This window comes from Bos indicus x Bos taurus, chromosome 2 (genome assembly GCF_003369695.1).
Source record: "Bos indicus x Bos taurus breed Angus x Brahman F1 hybrid chromosome 2, Bos_hybrid_MaternalHap_v2.0, whole genome shotgun sequence".
In the NCBI taxonomy this organism is placed as follows: Eukaryota; Metazoa; Chordata; class Mammalia; order Artiodactyla; family Bovidae; genus Bos; species Bos indicus x Bos taurus.
Window position 1 is genome coordinate 72,537,895 of NC_040077.1, and position 17,724 is coordinate 72,555,618.

At 52.8% G+C, this 17,724-nt stretch overlaps 1 protein-coding gene across 4 annotated transcripts in view; it reads left to right on the forward strand.

Annotated features, from left to right (window-relative positions):
- Window positions 1-17,724, forward strand: part of GLI2 (GLI family zinc finger 2) — a 261,060-nt gene that overhangs the window by 123,982 nt on the left and 119,354 nt on the right. Inside the window, exon 1 of one of the 4 annotated variants that reach the window (XM_027562706.1) lies at window positions 13,699-13,818. The exons of the other annotated variants lie outside the window; for them this stretch is intronic. The gene's annotated coding sequence lies outside the window, so the exon portion shown is untranslated. Of the gene's footprint in view, window positions 1-13,698; window positions 13,819-17,724 lie in introns of those variants that run through there. 4 annotated transcript variants of the gene reach the window in all.

A 17,724-nucleotide genomic window follows, 5' to 3' on the forward strand; every position in this document is an offset into this window, starting at 1 on the left:
GCAAAGGCAAAGAGAAATGAACAGAGTTGAGAAAGCTAGACTGTTAAAGCAGGTGGCTGAACATATAACTAATGGAAGTTACAGAAAATGGATGAGAGAAAATGAATAAAGAGTTAATAGAAGAAAATTCTCCATATCAGAAAGACAGAAATCCTTACATTAAAATGCTCTTCTGCATGCCTAACACTTAAAAGAAAAAAAAAATCTTATTTCAACATGTCTTTGTGAAATTTCAGATAACCAAGAATAAAGAGATTTTCTAAAAATGTCTACAGAATGGGAAAACAAACAAGCAAACAAAGACAGTTTGTCTACCCAAGTAGGAGGATGGAGCCGCCCTGTGGAGCAGCAGCAGCCTGTGTGGAAAGACTGTGACTCTGCCCTGGCAGGGAGAAGGGAAACGGTCCATCAGACTCTCAGCCTGTCACTCAGGGATGAGGGATGCTTTCAGTCATGAAGGAAGGACTCAGAGGTTTTACCTTCCGCACCTCTTTCTTAGTTCCTTAAAGATCCTCTGGTAAGGGAGTAGGTGAAGGAAGCTCCCTGGGACCCCCGCAGGGAGCTCCCCAAAGAGAGTGCTGCAAGGTTTGCACTGTGGCCACCTCCCGCATCAGTGCAGAAGGAACCGGGGGCAGAGGACCTGGGGAGCTGGGGAAAGGCCTCATAGAGAGGCTGCACACCGGGAGGAGCAGCAGGCGAGCCGTCACTATCTGGGAGGAAAGGGTGGCTGATCCACGGTCCTGCGCCTGGTTGGCGGGCTTCCGAGAATCAAATTTTCCTCCATAGAGAAAACTGATCAAACACTGAGCTCATGGGATTAAAGAACCAAAACATGGTGTTTTAATATATTCCTTATAAGGATCACGTAGCTGTCAGAGGAGTTAAAAGTAGAGAAAGTTTGCAAAGTTCAAAGCAGATAGATGCCTCCAGACCACGGTGGGGGATGTCAGCGTTCATAAGCCTTTCTGTGCTATTTGCTTTCTTTTTTTTTTTCTTTTTTTCATTGTATGCAGAAATGCCTAGATATTTTTTTTAAGTTTAAAAAAAGAATCATGAAAATTAAACCGAAGCAGTATGAAATGGGCCATGGTCTGCAGCGGGATCCTTTTGGGGTCTACTCAGGGAAGCCCGGCTGGGCTGTGGACCCACCGGCTTGAGCCCACTGATGCAGTCCATCTGGGCCTGGGTTGAAGTGACCTCTCAAGTGAGGACTTTTCAGTTCTGTTATTTTGCTCTGTTTGGGTTATTCTTTGGGGAAACAGATATGCAGACATATTGCCAGCGGGCCTGGGAAAGTTCAGAGCCAATGGAATGGTCATGGCCTTGTACTTGGGGAGGTCTAGTGGACACGGTCACTTGCCTCTTGGGCACCTGGCTCCTCTGGAATGCAGGTCTCCCTTGGAATGCTTTGTTTGGGGCTCTTTATGTCTTGGGAGGACCCACAGGTGAAGTAGGCTGGGTCCTTGCCCTTGGGAACTAAGTGTGAGTCAAGGCAGAGTGGGAGGCCCTACCATGGAGGCCTTCCTGGAAGAGGGTGGCTAGTGCCCGCCAGGCTGTGGGCAGTGGGCTAAACCATTATGGTGCCTATGTCCATGGAGCTCCTGTGCCCTTGGAGGCAGTGGGGGTCGGGGGGATAGACAATAAACAGGTAAACACACGTGAGACCATTTCAGCAAGAGCTGCTGGGAAGGAGGTACACAGAACAGGGCAGGAGAGAGTGATCAGGGAAGGCCTCTCAGAGGAGATGACGTTGGAGGGCAGAGAGCCGTGATGGAGCTTAGGAAGCCTGTTTGCAGAGAATCCAACTGGGCCCAGGAAAGGAGGAGCAGAGGCCTACGGGGAGGAAGTGGAGATGTCCAAGGGGAGGGGCAGGCTGGTTGGGTGGGTGGGAGAAAATCATCACATCTTGCAGAAATACTCTTCTTGGCTCAAGACTGAGCTGAGACTGGAAAGGCAGGGCAGGGCAGGGCCAGGGGAGCTTTGAACTTCAGGCTAAGAGGAAGCAGCCCCAGACCCAGAGTGAGTGGGTAAGAAAGACCCTGGGGCAGCTCTGGGATTACAGCCTAGACGACGTTTGCCAGCATAAAATACACTTGGTGGTTTGGTGGTTTAGTTGCTAAGTTGTGTCCTACTCTTGCAACCCCATGGACTGTAGCCCACCAGGCTCCTCTGTCCATGAAATTCTCCAGGTAGGAATACTGGAATGGGTTGCCATTCCTTTCTCCAAGAGATCTTCCCAACCCAGGGATTGGGAAGATCTCCTGCATTGCAAACTCATTCTTTACCGATGAGCCCCTGTTGACTTGGTAGCAAATCTCAAGCTTGGATTCTTGAAGGGAATCCCAGCAGAGAAGAACGCATGGAGTTTGCCATCCCTGTTCCACCCAGGCTGATGTCAGGCAGGGACAGGTGTGTAAGAGTTGTTTCCTATGTGAGGAGCATTCTCCTGGCCCTGTTCATGGGCCAGCTCTGCTCTGGGCCTGGCCGGGGCCACTTCAGGCCAGAGGAGGTGCTGGAATCCTCCCCTGCTCACTCCAGGCAAGCCCCAGCACCCCCCCATCCCTTGTCACTCCAGCCCTGGGTGACATGCTCTGTGGGCACCAATAAAGTCAACATGGGATGGAGGGATGGTACTGGGAGCCAGGGCCGGTGTCTCCAAGGCAGAGTCACTTGCACACACAGACAGAAGAACAGCTTTTCCATGATGGGCTTGAGGAAGGCTTCCGTGCCCACACACATCTCTCCTGCCTGCCCCTCTCCAGCCCACTTGGTGCTGAAGCCTGGAATTCCACCATTAGAAGTTCATTCCTTTGGCTTGGAATACAAATGTCCCAGTGAGGAGATGAACTTTGCACCATCAGTGCCATCGCTGGCCCCGAGCACCTCGTATGTCTCAGCAGGGTGTCAGGGCCTTTGCCATTCCATGGAACAGCTAGCCTCTACCAGCTGCGCCCCTAGGGGCTGTGCATTGTGCTCAGTGTGGTTGTGCAAAGATGGGTTAGCCTCTTGTGAGGGTATCATGGGTGCTGAGAGAGAGGAGCAGGGGGAGCACCCGGCGTGTGTTCTGCTAAGCTTATTGTGGAAAGTCGGCTACGTCATCACTCTTGTCTGCATTTTACAAAAGGGGGAAATTGAGGCTCAGGGAGGCGGGTCACTTAAACATGTCTGTGCAACTTGAACTCAGCCTGGGCCGCTGACTCCAATGCTAAGTTCTCCCTACTGTCCATCATCACTTTTCAGGCCAAGAAACTCAGTGAATGGGCTCCTCTCCATTTCTGCCCACTTTCCTTCTTTGGGGCTCCTCTGGTGTCAGCGCCCAGGAGTGTTCAAGGATATAGCAATGCCTGCCTCCAGCATCTCAAGTGGATGCTGATGTGGGCTCTAGTGGCTGCACCTAGAGTCTGAGCCAAGACTGTCCCCATCTCATCACCTTGGCCGAGCCTTTCCAGTTCCCTCCTGCCAGGCCCCAGGCCGGGATTTGGGCTGCCCACATGTGGCAGGCTTGGGAAGGCAGCTCCTGAGCCAGGAGGCAGGATGGCCCATGGAGAGTAAGTTGGGCTGGGGAGAAGTTTGGTCAGTTAGGGGCTTCATTCTAAAGTGGACCTGCACCCTCCCCTGGGTCTCTGCTGCCCTTAGGCTGTGTGGTGCCTGTCTGGCTTTGGTCTGGGACTGGCTACTGTGTGAGGGAGCTGGCCTGACTGCCCACAGGACACCCCCACAACACCAAGAATCCCCAGGACCCTCTGAGCTCCAGGGTACTGCAGTCCAAGCCCTGCCTGCCCTCCCCCACACTCTCCCAATATTCTGCAGACCCGTGTTTCCTGGTTGCTTCTGTTGGCTGTCCAATGCATTTCTCGTTCCTCCAGGGCACGTGAAGAAGCCTCATGTGGCTGGAATGGGATAAAAGTCCAGACAAATAAGCCCCTGATGGGTGACTGAGCCCATTGGTGGACCTGGCTCATTTTCAGGCCCAGGGGAGTGGCCCTCTTTGAGTTGAAACAGACCCAGGGGCCCTCTGATTTATGTCCAGGGGGTTGCTGCCTGGACAGGCAGAGGCCTGGGCTGTGGGCTTGTGGAGGATGGCAGGAGAGTGTGGGTGGTGGGATGCCGAGAGGAAAAGTTCATTCCTCCAAGCCTTTGGCTGTTCTAGTCTGAAGACGAGGGGAAGGCTTCATGATGTATGTTCTCTTAGATGGACAGGGCTGAGAATCTTAGTCTCTGAAGCCACTGTCCTTCCTCTGTGGGCACCTGCAAGAGATCAAGATCTAAGTTGAGTGTCTATGGAGGAAAGGAAAAAGAGGAGTCAGGTAGAGATGAGAGGTAGAGACAGAAAAGAGGAAATGCCCTGATTATAGAGCCTCTATCCATCCATACCCCCATCCATCCATTCACCCATTCCTTCATCCATCCATTCACCCATCCTCCATCCTTCCATCTATCCATCCATCTATAATTCACCCATCCCTCCATCCATTCACCCATCCATCCATCTATTTACTTATCCATCCATCCATTCACCCATCCATCCATCCATTCACCCATCCATCCATTAACCCATCTCTCCATCCATTCACCCATCCATCCATTAACCCATCTCTCCATCCATTCACCCATCCCTCCATCCATTCACTCATCTCTCCCTCCCTCCTCCATTCATCCATTCACCCTTTCCTCTATCCATCCACTCATCCATCCACCCACCCACCCATCAATCTATCCATCTGTCCACTCCCCAACATCCATCCATCAATCCACCAACCCACCCATCCACCCAACCACCCAGCCATCTACCCAGCTCATTTTTTTTATTGATCACCTGCTATGTTCTTGCCATTCCCATGCAGCTTGCACCTCCTCATTATAGCCCTCAGTGGACAACCACACCTTCACTGGGTTTTTTTTTGTTTTTTTTTTTTTGCACTTACAACCCGATCATGACCTGTGGCCCTTGCAGACTCCCCTTACTATTTTTTTTATGATTCTACTTGTTTCTCTTTGCAAACCCTCAGAGGCTGTAAGCCCCTTCATTCAGAGTCATGGTTGCTTTTAATTCTGTTGGTGCTATCCCTGGAGCAGTCACTCAGAGCATCTTTAGAGGGTTGATGGAAGCATTACTGCAGATACTTAAATTCCTTGAGACTGAGGTTGCCTGGGCATCTTTCTAGAGTGGTGGGGGTGGAAAGGGAGTTCATACTTGCTGGGGCTCAGGGCAGGGGGGTGGTACAGAGCATGGTGCATTTTGGAGCCAGATGAGAGTGGAATTGATTCCCAGGGCTGATGACCTTCAGTGAGTCACTTAACCTCCCTGAGGCTCAGTGTCTTTACTGTCAAGAAACAAGATATAAACAATCTGTGCAAGTAAATGGGTGTGTGTGTATCCATGGTACTGCGTGTGGCTGGTGGGTGATGCCTTCCCCTGTCCCATGTCCATAGATTCAAAGAATGATTAAGGCCTCCTTTGACACCCCCCCCTCCACCTTGTTGGGTTGGGATGGGCAGAGCCAAATGAAGCTTTCTGAGGATGCAGGACTCCCGGGCCAGGGCCGAGCTGTGACCCGCAATGGCAGTCTTGGATGTTTCTTGGGACTCCCTCTCCTGGCTCCACCCTGGTCTGCTTGCCTCCTGCTGTTTTCCCTCTTGGGCCTTAGTGTCCCCCGGGCAGGATGGGGAAAGACACAAGCTGCTGAGTGACTGGAGGGCTTGGGCTCTCCCTAATGCCTTGTGTGGGCCCTCCACCTTGGGCTCCCATGCAACTCAGTAGCCAGTGGGCTACTTCTCACTGGGTACCTGGGCAGTGATGGAGGTGAGCTCGGACTCAAGACATCAGGAGGAGAAGAGGGAGGCTTAACCCTGGGGGATGCATACAACGCTGGGGGCCACAGGCTTTTAATCAACCGAATTCCCTCCACCCTTCCCTACTCCACTTATTACCTATTAAATAATTATCTCATTTGGAAAGTGTTTCTTAATGTAGGGCAGACTCCTCCCTGAGGCATGGGTTTTGCAATGGATTGTCTCCTGCGTGTTCCAGGTTGGGACAGGACTGGAGCAGTCTTGCCCCGGCAGTGCCTGTGCACGAGACTCAGTCCTGGCTGGGCTTTGCCAAGGCACAGCCAGGTGGGGCGTCGCCTCCCCGAGCCCCAAGATGACCTGGCTAATAGCTTCATTACAAAGATGCTCTTCATCGTCTCATAAAGGAGGTTGCCTGGGGCTGGGCAACCTCCAATTACTTGATATTTTCTGGGGCCCTCCCCAAACATCTGGCAATGACAGAGATGGAAGGGGCTTTTTTCCTTTTTACAGGTGAGGCCCTGGGGAGGGGAGGGAACATCCTGAAGTCATATACTGAGTTGGTTGTGAAAGTAGAAGCCAGGGCCTCCTGCCTGAGAGAATCCAGAGCTTTATCCACTTCATCCTTCCTTGGTCTTGGAATGTCATGTTCACCAAATGTGCCCCCCCTTTTGTAGGAAGGGGTTGTTTCCTGAAACCAGAGCTGGGAGACAAAGAGTGAGTGAGTGATGAATGAAGACAGCTAAGCCTCACAGCAAACAACCCTATAGAGGAGCCTTCTTTTTTGTTATTAAAAAGTTATGCCTGCTTTCCAGATTGTGTGTAAACAGTCCTGAACCCCATATAGAAAAGCAGGCCTCGCCCCGCCCTGTCTGCTCCCAGAGGTCATCACAGTGGCTGGGCAGGCACGTGTCTTCCCTTGGCTACAGGATGGAAAATGGATGGGGTTGGAGAGGAAACTCAAGAGGTTGTGGGAGTTTGTCAAGGTCCCCCAGGTGGATCAGTGGCTGTGGACCAGGGCTGTGTCCAGACTTACTTCCTGGTCTACAGTCAACCCACGGCCAGGAATTTCTGTCTCCTTCACACTGTAAGATGCTGCAAGGCATGACTTTGGTCCCCGTGCCACCACGGAACTGGGTGGCATGCTATATGTCCCACCTTGCCTCACCTGGGCTCCTTCATCTGCTTGGTAGGGTCCCTTATCCTCTCCCTGCCTTCATCCTGGTCTTGAGACTCACTCCAGTTCTGGCCCAGGCCCTGGAAGCTCCCTGTGCTCAGGCTGGTTCTCAGTGTCATTGATAGAAGATCTAAAGGCTCCCCTTGGGAAAGGAGGGGTGGGATGAACTGGGAGATTAGGATTGACATCTGTATACTACTGTATGTAAAACAGATAACTAATGAGAACCTACTGTAGAGCTCAGGGAACTGTACTCCCTAAATAGGAAAGAAATCCAAAAAGAGGGGCTATATGTATACGTATAACTGATTTATTTGCTGTACAGCAGAAACTAATACAACATTATAAATCAACTAAACCCCAATAAAAATTTTTAAAAAATAGAAAAAGTAGAGGCTCCCCTTGGACTTGGCCCAAAGTCAGGACTCTGGGATTGGGACTCACCAGTGGTCACTGTTACCTGGAGTGGGGAAGGGGCACTTTGGTGTGAAGGATGAGTGGCTGATCTGTGTAGAGGGACCCGGAGTGGGCATTTCAGACAGCTGTCCTGGTGGATCGGAAATGTGTGAAGGGTCTGGAGGGAACCTCTTTGCCTTGGGAGAAGGTTCGGTGGAAGATTCCACTGTGTGCAGGCAGGGGCTCATCGTACAGCCTGGGCTCAACTCCACTGTTAATAGGTAGTCATTGAGGGTTCTAGAGCAGTGGAGGTGCTAGACACAGGGGATGAGGAAGGAGTTGGGCTCTGTAATTCAGTCCTTGCTTTTGAAGACAAAAAATCAGTCTCATGGTTTAGTCTCTAAGTCTGGCCGGGTCTTGGGCCCCCTGAGGAAGTGGACATGGTGGACTGCTGATGCCACAGCGGGGCAGACTCTCCACAGCCCCAGCGGTGCCCTCCCACCTCCCTGACCTTGGGTGTGTGAGAGCCTGCTGAGCTGAGCTCCTTTGTTAATACAGATGAAAAAGGCCTTAACCTGTGGGCGCTGAACTGCCCAACCTGAAAAGGTGACTTGGCTGCCTGCACAGCAAGTGCTAAGAGGCTCACGAGCTGGCCTGTCTACCCTACAGACTCATTACCGCTGGACCACAGTGGAATCACAGAGCTAGGTAGGGATTGTGTCTGCAGGCTCCGACAGCTCTGTGGATTTCAATGAGCTGATCGCTTGTCATTTTTTATTAATGAGCGAGTGCCTGATTCATTATACATCTGAGGGGTGAGCCACCCGAGATGGGGAGGAGGAACATGGAGACGCACAGCCGCCATGGAAGGGGTGAAGTGGCCCACACGTGTGTCTTTTCTTCCTCTTTTCCCAAAAGAAACAAGTCAGAAAAGGTGTCTGTCTTGGGCAGGCCAAGACAGATGACCTGCTGTGTGATGACAAAGGGGAGGTGGCCGGATGGTCCCTTAGTCTGGGGGCTGCAGCACTTGGGGAATTCTCTGTGGCCACTTTCCCCTGGTTTCTTTAGTTCAAAGTCCCCTGCTTACCTGTGCCTTGACCAGGGTTGGGTGGGGGGTGGCGGTGAGCAGAGGGAAGCCAGGCTCCCCAAGCCTGGGACTGTTGATGAAGGAAAGGCTCAGCGAGCCCAGATGTCTATGAAGGAGGTCCTCGAGGAGACCTGGAATGCACTTCGGGTGAGCGCTGGCCCCAAAGGCATTTGCTAAATGTTTGTGGGATGAACACATGCCTGCATGGGAGATGCCTCCTAACAGCAGGACGCAGTTCACCCGCCACGCTGCCAGCCCTCACCCTGTGCCAGGCTTCCTGTTGGGCGCTGGAGACACGGCAGTCCTCACTTTCTGGGAGCTCCCGGGAGTCCTGGGTTCTGTCTGTCCTGTCCCTGCACCAGCTGTGGGATTTCAGACACTCTTGTTTCCTTATCTGCAAGATATGCTGAGCAGTGTCTGCCTGCTGCCTCTCCCTTGGGATGGATCAGCTGTGAGAGCTGGAAGCCTTTGGCAGGGGCTGTGGGTCTACCAGGAGCACCTGGCATCCAGGTGAGCTGGCCAGGCTTGCCTTGCCTGGCAGGTGGGGACTGAGCTTTTAAGGAGACCTGTAGCATCCTTCTCAATATAATAGTTCCCCTGTGCACGTGTTGAGCAGGTGCTCCGTGATTCTGGGTGAACGAGAGGGGTCTCCAACAGCCCTGGGGAAGTGGGAGGTGGCCGTGCTCCCCGTCAGTCGTCTGTGTGTCTGAGGTATGAGAGCATCACAGGAGCAGCCATGGCCACACAGCCGGCTGTAGGCTCTGTCACATTCCAGCTGTTTCCACTGGTGTTTGCAGCATCTGCTTCCTTAGGTTATAAGATGATGGGAGTCCTGGGAACAGCCTTTGCTGTGGCTGAACCATTGGAGGACCTGGCTTAGATTACTCACAACTTGACCTCCTTTCCTCAGGCCAGCAGGTCAGTGAGAAGAGGATGTGTCCACTGGGGGGCCTGAGAGAGGCCTTGGGAGACCCTGGGAGCATGAGGTCTGCTTTGAGTTCCCCTGAGAAGGGCTCTCAAAGACACCTGCTGCCCCCTCCACACCCAGCCTTCTGCAGCCCTGGCCAGTGACCACACTGCCCCCAGTGAAGGATTGTGTGAGCCGCCAGTGCCTGCCCCTTCCTCAGCACCCCAAGAGGACCAGCCCTGGCTGTGGAGTCCATCCCAGCCTTCTCTGCCCTGATGATGCGCTGTCTGCTTTGCTTCAAGCCCTAGGACGCAACAGACATAACACACAGATCCGTATTCTGTTGTAATCAAATGCTTAGTGGCTTCCAGTTTGCTTCATTATGAGGATTGTATTGTATTTTTAATTTTTTTAAATTAATTTTTATTAGAGTATAGTTGATTTGCAGTGTTGTATTAGTTTGACATGTGCAGCAAAGTGATTCAGTTAAATGTATACATATATCTGCTTTCAGATTCTTTCCTACATAGGCCATTACAGAGTACTTAGTAGAGTTCCCTGTGCTAAACAGCAGGTCCTTATTAGTTATCTCTTTGTGACCCTGTGGACTGTAGCCTACCAGGCTTCTCCATCCATGGGATTTTCCAGGCAAGAATACTGGAGTGGGTTACCATTTCCTTCTCCAGGGGATCTTCCCGACCCAGGGATCGAACCCAGGTCTCCCGCATTGGAGGCAGACACTTTAACCTCTGAGCCACTAGGGAAGACTATTGTATCTACAGTAGTGTGTATATGTCAGTCCAGTCTCCCAGCTTATCCCACCCCACTCCTTCCCCTTTGATAACCATAAGTGTATTTTTTGTATCTGTGACTCTATTTCTGTTTTGTAAATAGGTTCTTTTGTACCTTTTTTTTTTAGATTCCTCATATAAGTGATATCATATGATATTTAATCTTTCTCTAGGGACTGTATCTTTAAGTAGAAGTTTTAACTATAGTTATGCAGTTTCCCAGCACATTGTGGGTCACCTGGAAACCCACTCACACATTATTCACTATGGAAAAATGCATCTGGGGTCCAAATCATTGGTTTGCAAAATGCTGAACTTGGGGAACACAATTCATTTGTAAGTGGGAACAGCCTGGATTCAGAATAAAATCAAGGTTCTGACGTGTCCTGTCTCACAAAGGCAAAGATAAGCCCGGAGAGGATGAGGCTAGGGGAGCCTAGTCAGGAAGGCTGGTGCTCAGAAGAGGCAGGGTTGCAAGGGCAGAAGGGAGGCTGTGTGCTGGGCCTGTGGGCACATTAGATCAGTGAGAAGGCCAGCTTATCAGCTAAATGGCCCATTTTTGGGGGGCGACCAGAGAGGTAGACAGCTTTCCAAGGGTGGTCACTCGATTTGGCCATCGACTGCAGGGCTTTGGTGGGGCCACGTTTTCCAGGGTGTGGAGAATCCATGTCTGAGTGGGATGCTCCCTGAGGGTGGAGTGGGGACAGACCAGTTGGGGATCCGAGGGAGCTGCTGTGGTCCTCCTCCGTGGCTTTGCTGCTAAGCTATGTCTGTTTTCTACCTGCTGTCTCTAGTGTGGCTTCCTTGGGGCCAAGGCAGCTTGAAATGATCCTCTGGGCCTGTGAGTAATGTTCTCTGCTGGTGTGTTTATGTGTCTGGGGGAAAGAGAGAGAGAGTCGTAGATGGTGGACTTCCTGGAGGAGATTCTACTAGAATCCCCTCTAAAGATTGTAGTAGAATCTCTACTAGAATCTCCAGATTCTTCCTGGAGAAGATCCCCTGGAGGAGGGCATGGCAACCAACTCTAGTATCCCATGGACAGAGGAGCCTGGTGGGCTACAGTCCGTAGGGTTGCAAAGTCAGACCTGACTTGCACGCACAGGGCATTTGTCAGGAGGACATTTCTTAAAGCTCCCTTAAGCTTGGTGGAAGAGAACTAGCTTACTGCTGCATGTGGAAGGTCTGAACAGGAGGGCAAACACCTTGGGAAAGGCTAACTGGAGATGGGTGTGGGGCCCGGAGAGCAGCCCTTTTTGTGGGGTGTCCGTGGTTGGGCCAGGAGCTGTCTCATTCTGGCCCAAGGGGACGGAAGAACGATGACATCCTGTGGTCCTGTCCCCTCAGGCCACCTCACTTCCGTCTCTGAGTAGGGTTGGGGGTGGGGCGGGCTGTATAAATCCAGCTTGAGCTTCTAGCAAGTTTAGAGGCATAATTGTAGCGATTTGGGAGGCTCCAGACAGCTACATGCCTTAAGTCAGGAAGCATCTCCCTGGATGATTGAGAGCAAGTAGCTGCTAGGCCAGTTCTCAATTGTCTGGGGAGGAGCCCCGGCTCCCACCTGCACCACAGCTTGCTGCGTTGTGTCCTTGCCACCAGGAGAGGCTCTGGCCTGCAGCCTCCCACCCCATCCCCAGACCTTGCGCTCCCCCCAGGCTGAGGCTAAGTTTGGGTCACTTCCCTTGTTTTTTTTTTTTTTTTTTGTGGGCTCTGTGGTGCCATCTGAGGCCGTACCACCCAAGAAGGGGCCTGCTTTTTCATTTTGCTGACCCAGGAGGTTTGGGGATGAGCTTTTTGTGTAATCAACCAAGACAAACCTCTGACCCTTTGCATCTCCACCCATCCCATCTGGTTTGGCGGTCTCCTCCGCACCCTCCTATCCCAGGAAGTAGCCTTGACTCAGCTCCAGCCCTGCTGTTCGGAGAGTGGAGGAAGTGAGCAGGCCTGAATGGTGCTCACCTGGGATCCAGAGGCCCCAGTGATGCCCAGGTCCTGTGGGTGGGGCCTCTTCTGAGTGTGGGGCCTCGCTGGGGGCTCTGTTTCTGGGGCCAAAGGCTGGCAGTGTGCCCTGGGCAGGTCAAAGATGGGACAGAGGTGATGGTGATGGGCAGGCGGGCCACACCCAGCCTGGTGCCTCGTGCCCGTGGGCTGCACTGCCAGGACTTTGAGTGAAGGATGCACTTGGTGTTTCTGCACACAGTTCCTTCAAGATCCCAGGGAAGACCATGGTGGCCTGGGCTGCCTTCCTGACGTAGGAGTGGGTTCCACAGGCTCTGCCCTCTCTGTACGAAACTGTCTTGCTTTGGGAGCCTCCAGGTGTGCTCCTGACAGCTTAAGTGGGAGGATTTGGAGGGTGGGGGCAGGGGTGATGTTGGCCACACTCAGTGGGTCCCTGTGGCGACGTGGAATCGGGGACCTTCTTTTAAAGAGGAGTGGAACTCCAAAGGGTCAGGGTGTGGGGAGGGGTAGATGGCTCAGAAGCCTCCCTTCTCCTGGTCACGCCTTTCCTCCCTGTTTCCCCCTTTCCATTCCTGAGGTGAATTTCTAGCCTCTTGTATTTTTGTTAATCCCATTAAGTCAGGCTCTCCCTTTGGGGACAGAATGGCCACCTTTCATTTTCATGATGCCTTGAGATCAAATGGGAGAAAGGGTCCAGAATGTCCTTGGGGGTAAAAGGGCCGAAGATGACAATGATACTGATCACTTCCCACCCCAGTGGGCCCCTCCCCTCTGTGAGCAGAAAATACAGAATTCTTCCACCAGTTTGGCACCTGGCGAAAGTGGTGTGGGAGCAAGGTGGAGGCTTTGTAGATCAGTGGTCCTGGCCGACCTCCCCCCGGCAGGTCCACAAGCTGTGTTTGATGGGCACTGCTTGTCCCAAGGTAATTGCCATGGCCCCCCTCTCTATTGAAGGGGAATGAAAGAAGAAGGGTGAGCTTCCATAGCCTGGGGAGAATTCTACACTCAAAAGACAAACTCTGTACGTGTCATTTCTGCCAGTTGGCTTGGGGTCACATCCTCTGTGACCCCTGCCTGTGAAGGGCCACTCTGCAGGCCTCTGCTCCCTAGCTCTGTGGCTCTCAGTGTCTGCACAGGACCAGGGAATCCTCCAGAGATTCCTTGGGGACAGTGGCCTGGGGTCCACTTGCACCTTGAGCAAGTCACCTTCCCTTTCCTGGGCTCCGTTTCCCCTTCCTCCTCCGGGTCCGGATGGACCCCTGAGGTCCCAGCCAGCTCCCTCTCCCTCACTGGGGGCTGCAGAGCAGGGAGCTTGAGGCACTGCGGCCCCCCAGCTCCAGACCCTTGCCCCGGGACAGCCCAGCCCCGTGGAGGACCGGCGGACAGGCAGCTTCTCCCAGCAGGAAGGCGCTACAGTTCCCAGGCCAGAAACGTTCCCCGTAGGGAGGTGAACACGCTGCCCGCAGCGGCAGCCGGATCCCCCAGTCCAGCCGGCCTTTAGATTAGCCGCGTTCTTAAACCCTCCCGAACAAGGGAGCGAGCGCCGGTCATCAATGATTCATGCGCTCCGCCTCCCTCCCGGCGGCCACTTGATGTTCCCTCCCGCTGCTCCATCCCGAGGCTCCGGCGGCCTCTCGCCCGCCCGGCGACACCCTCCCCCGCACGGCCGCCCCTCCAGGCGGGTGGCATTCCTCCTCCCTCCCGGCCGCGCTGGGTAAGTTGAAGGAGAAAGACCGCTTTCCCGCGACGCTTCAAGTGGAAATGAGGAGGCGGCTGCTCTTGTTTGCACAGGCCTGGCCTGCAGGTTCTGCTGCCGCGTCGCCGCGCTCCAAGTTTGAAGTTGGGAGCATGAGTAGGGCCCAGCCAGGGGGAAGCCGGCTGGGGGAGGTAGGGGGAGAGGTGGGGGCGGGAATGCAAAGAGCTGAGGTGGGGGTGGGGGGTGGGGAGGCAGGACTTTGGCCACTAGAGAGAAAGAGAGATAGAGAACAGAATTCGAAAGAAAGTGAAGTGACTCCTGCTTGGCGAAGGGAAGGAAGAGGTTGTCAGGGATTGTGTGGGAGGCAAATTCACGTCGTCAATTGCAGGATTTCTTCGCAGCTCCTCCTCCGGGACAGACAGCCCCTGAAACTCTCTGGGTGCCCAGGAGAACTTTGAACTGGGAGCTTCTCCTGAGATCTGGCGAATTGGGGAGTCTGGGAGCTCAGCCTTCACCGCTGCAATTCCCTGGTGGTCTCAGCGGCAAGGAGGATTCGCAGACAAGAATCTTTATTGTCTGTGGAGCCTCAGCTCCGAGTTACTTAGAAAAACATGTGTGTGTTAAAGCCGAGCTTCCCTGGGGAAGACACTGTGTTCGCATGAGGAATGAATTTGGGAAAAGTTGAATTGAGGAGAGGAAGAAACAAAATCGTATTCAGAAGGAATGTTCTCAAGGCTTGGCAAAATCTGGAAGACACTTTCTTTCATTGTCTCTTTTTAACATCCTTTTGATTCTTTCTTCTGGCTTCCAAGTCCTTACTTGTCTTAGCCTTCAGGTCCCCAGGAAAGAAGCTCCCAGGGGTCCTGAAAGTGGGGAACTTGTTCCAGTGGGGGCGATGGTGCCCCTGAGGCCTTGGGAGAGCCTCCCTGGTGTAGCGGAATTCACACTCTCCAGGGAGGGCCAAGGAGGGACAGAGGCCCTCCTCAAGGGCTGGTCCCTGGGACATCTGTGTTTTCCCCTTCGCTAGTTGGAAACAGAGAGTTACAGAGGGAGGTAAGGTCTTCTTGGCAGCTGCCTTTGGGGAAGTGGTGACACGACCCCACCATGTCGAATCAGAGACTGCTTGTGCTAAAGGAGAAGTGTTGGAAACCTACACGTAGTGGACGTAGTCGAACAGCTGCTGTCAGCTGGAAATATGCTTCTCTGTGTTATAAAGGGAAACCTTCCCAGGCAGAGGGAGCCGCGTGTCATCGCCCTATGAGGGGGCAGGAGGAGAGAGGAAAAGTCACTGTCCCTGGAACATGGTGAGGGACCAGGGAAAGGTGGGGATGAGATGAGAGAGGAGATGGGCCCCCTGATGTCACAGGCATTGAGAATTGGGACCCCCTCCCCCCCCCCCCCCCCCCCCCCCCCCCCCCCCCCCCCCCCCCCCCCCCCGATCCTCAGGGCAGCAGAAGGACACACCCGATTGTCATGTGGAATAAACTCTCTCTCACGGCCGTGCTGAGACAGGGCTGGAGGGATGGGGCAGATGGCCTTGGAGGGGACCAAGACAGGGCCTAGCAGAGATGAGCATGGCCTCGCCTGGAGCTGGGTGGGGAGGGTGCTTCCTCTGGCCAGCTGTTGGTGAGTCAGGGGTGGACTATAGTCAGGGGGCCAAGGCCCTGGACATTTGAGTACAAAGTGCCATTCAGTATAATGGACACAGCTCAATCTTGCCCATTTGTGGTTTTTAAACAAATCATGATCCCTACCTTCCAAACAGTTTAAGGTTTTTTTTCCTAGCCAGCCCCATCACAAACTTTTGAAGCATGAAATGAATTTTGCTGCCCCCCGCCAATAGGATCCTTTCCCTAGATAATGGATTTTATGAAATGGCTATAATCCTCCCAGGTAATGAGCGAAAGCTACACTCTCCAGTTGGACCCGGCATTCCTCTTCCTGATTTATGATGTATTGGTTAAAATAGTAAACTGATAGCAGTCGCAAAATAGTCATCAATCACGAGGCAGTGTTGTTTAAACTATAGAAAGGTTTCCAGAAGGGATATGCTAGAAGCCAGCAAAGGAACAGTTTGGCAGTACCAAAGGCGTAAAGCACCAATGAAAGCAAATCTATGTGCTTGTATTTCGAAGTTGGAGAAATGGAGTGAGGAAGGAACTGCAGGCAAGCCTGTTCTCAAAGGTCAAGGGATGTCCCCTCCTGGGCTCCAGACTGCAGGGGGTCCACGGCTCTCTCCATTTGACTTGTAGTTTGTTTCTCTTTCTAGACATTTTTGGAAATGTCCCCAGTTTCTAATATGTATAAGAATGTTGGGCTAATGGGTGGTGTTGAGTTTTAAAGCAAAGCCTATCAAACATCTAAGTGGTGTCAGTGTATTTTAACTAACACTGGAGTACAGAGCCTTAAAGTGTTGGTTGGTGCTTGAGAGACTGATATTCTTGGGAGGCAGGGAGGGGGGCAGAAAGCTTGGTTTGGTTTGCAGCATTGTTTTCACAGAATTGCTCCGTCTCAGTGAGTTATTTCATAACTGTGAATTACTTCTGTCAGTTTAAGTGGAAAACTTTCCCATCATTGGCTGAATGAATGAATGAATGGGAGAAAAACTGTGACGATCTGTGTCATGTCTAGGTAACCCCCTCCCCATTTTATAGCTGAGGAAACTGAGTCCTGGGAGAAGGGAGCAACTTGGCTTGGGTCTTATAGGGAATTGGTGAAGTTGTCTGGAGTGGGATGGACCCCAGTCAAGGTGCAATTCTCAATGACATCGACCAGAACTTGAGCTTTGCAGGTGACATTGATCCGTAGTTGTGTCCGTGTAGTACTAGCCCTGCATTGGAGGACAGGGTATAAAGTCGGCAGCAGGTGACCCCTGTGGTGAGATTGCATGGGTGCCTCTGCCCCTCCCAAGGGCTGTGCCACATGCCAGCTTCACACCCAGCTCCTGCTAGAGGGCCGCCCGGCCTCTGGTTGGAGCCCAGTGCCAGGAGCCCCAGTGCCTCCGGATGGCTGTCATCCGACCCCCTGAAACTTCCCTTTTTTATGGAGCCTCCTACAGAGCTGGCAGCCAGCAGGCATGCAGTAAATGCGACCCGTGTCCACTGAAAGCTTACTGCTTTCAGTTCAGTAAGCAGCCATCAGGCACCAACTCTCTGGGCCAGGCCCCGTGCCAGCTTGCAAATGGAAGTTCAATAAGAGATGGTTGGAAAGGCCACTTGGGATCTGGGACAAGGCTGTCAAGCCCTGTCCTGGAGGTCAGCATTCCCAAATTGAAGAACGAAAATGCCAGGACTTGGAGGAATAGATGGGAAAGAGTGACTCATGACTGCACTAGCCTTGAACTAGTGAACTAGTGAACTAGGAGAACGAGGCAGCCCTTCCCTCCGGCCCTTCCTCCAGGCCACAGCCACCAGGCTTCCGCAGGGGCCCTGATGCCGACACCCCTGGGAGCCTTCCTTATCCTAAGTCATGGCTTTTATCTTGAGAGGGGCTGCATCCCCATGCCTGCAGTAAGCTGGACGTGGTGGGCACTTTGTGAGCATTTGCCTTCCAAATGCACAGAAGGGGCTGGCTTTTTGGAAACCTTCCCTCCAGGGGTCCTTGCAGGGCTGGAGATCCTAGCCTAGGCCTCTCCATCCCTTCTCCCCTCCCCACCAACTCTGTCCTGACACCTGGCCAGCCACACCCACCCAGGACAGAAACTTTTCTGTCCCTCTGTGCACCTGGCTGTCCAAAGGTGAGTGCTAAGCACATCCAATCTGTACTCTTCTCAAGGTGCGGTTTGCACAGGACGGCTTTTGTTCTTGTTAGAGTCGCTAACCTCTAAATCTATTTAACACCCCTTCCCTGGTTGTCCATCATTATGACACATGATTTTCCAAAGGATTTACTATTAGTTAGCAGCACAGGGCTTTCTCCCTGGGG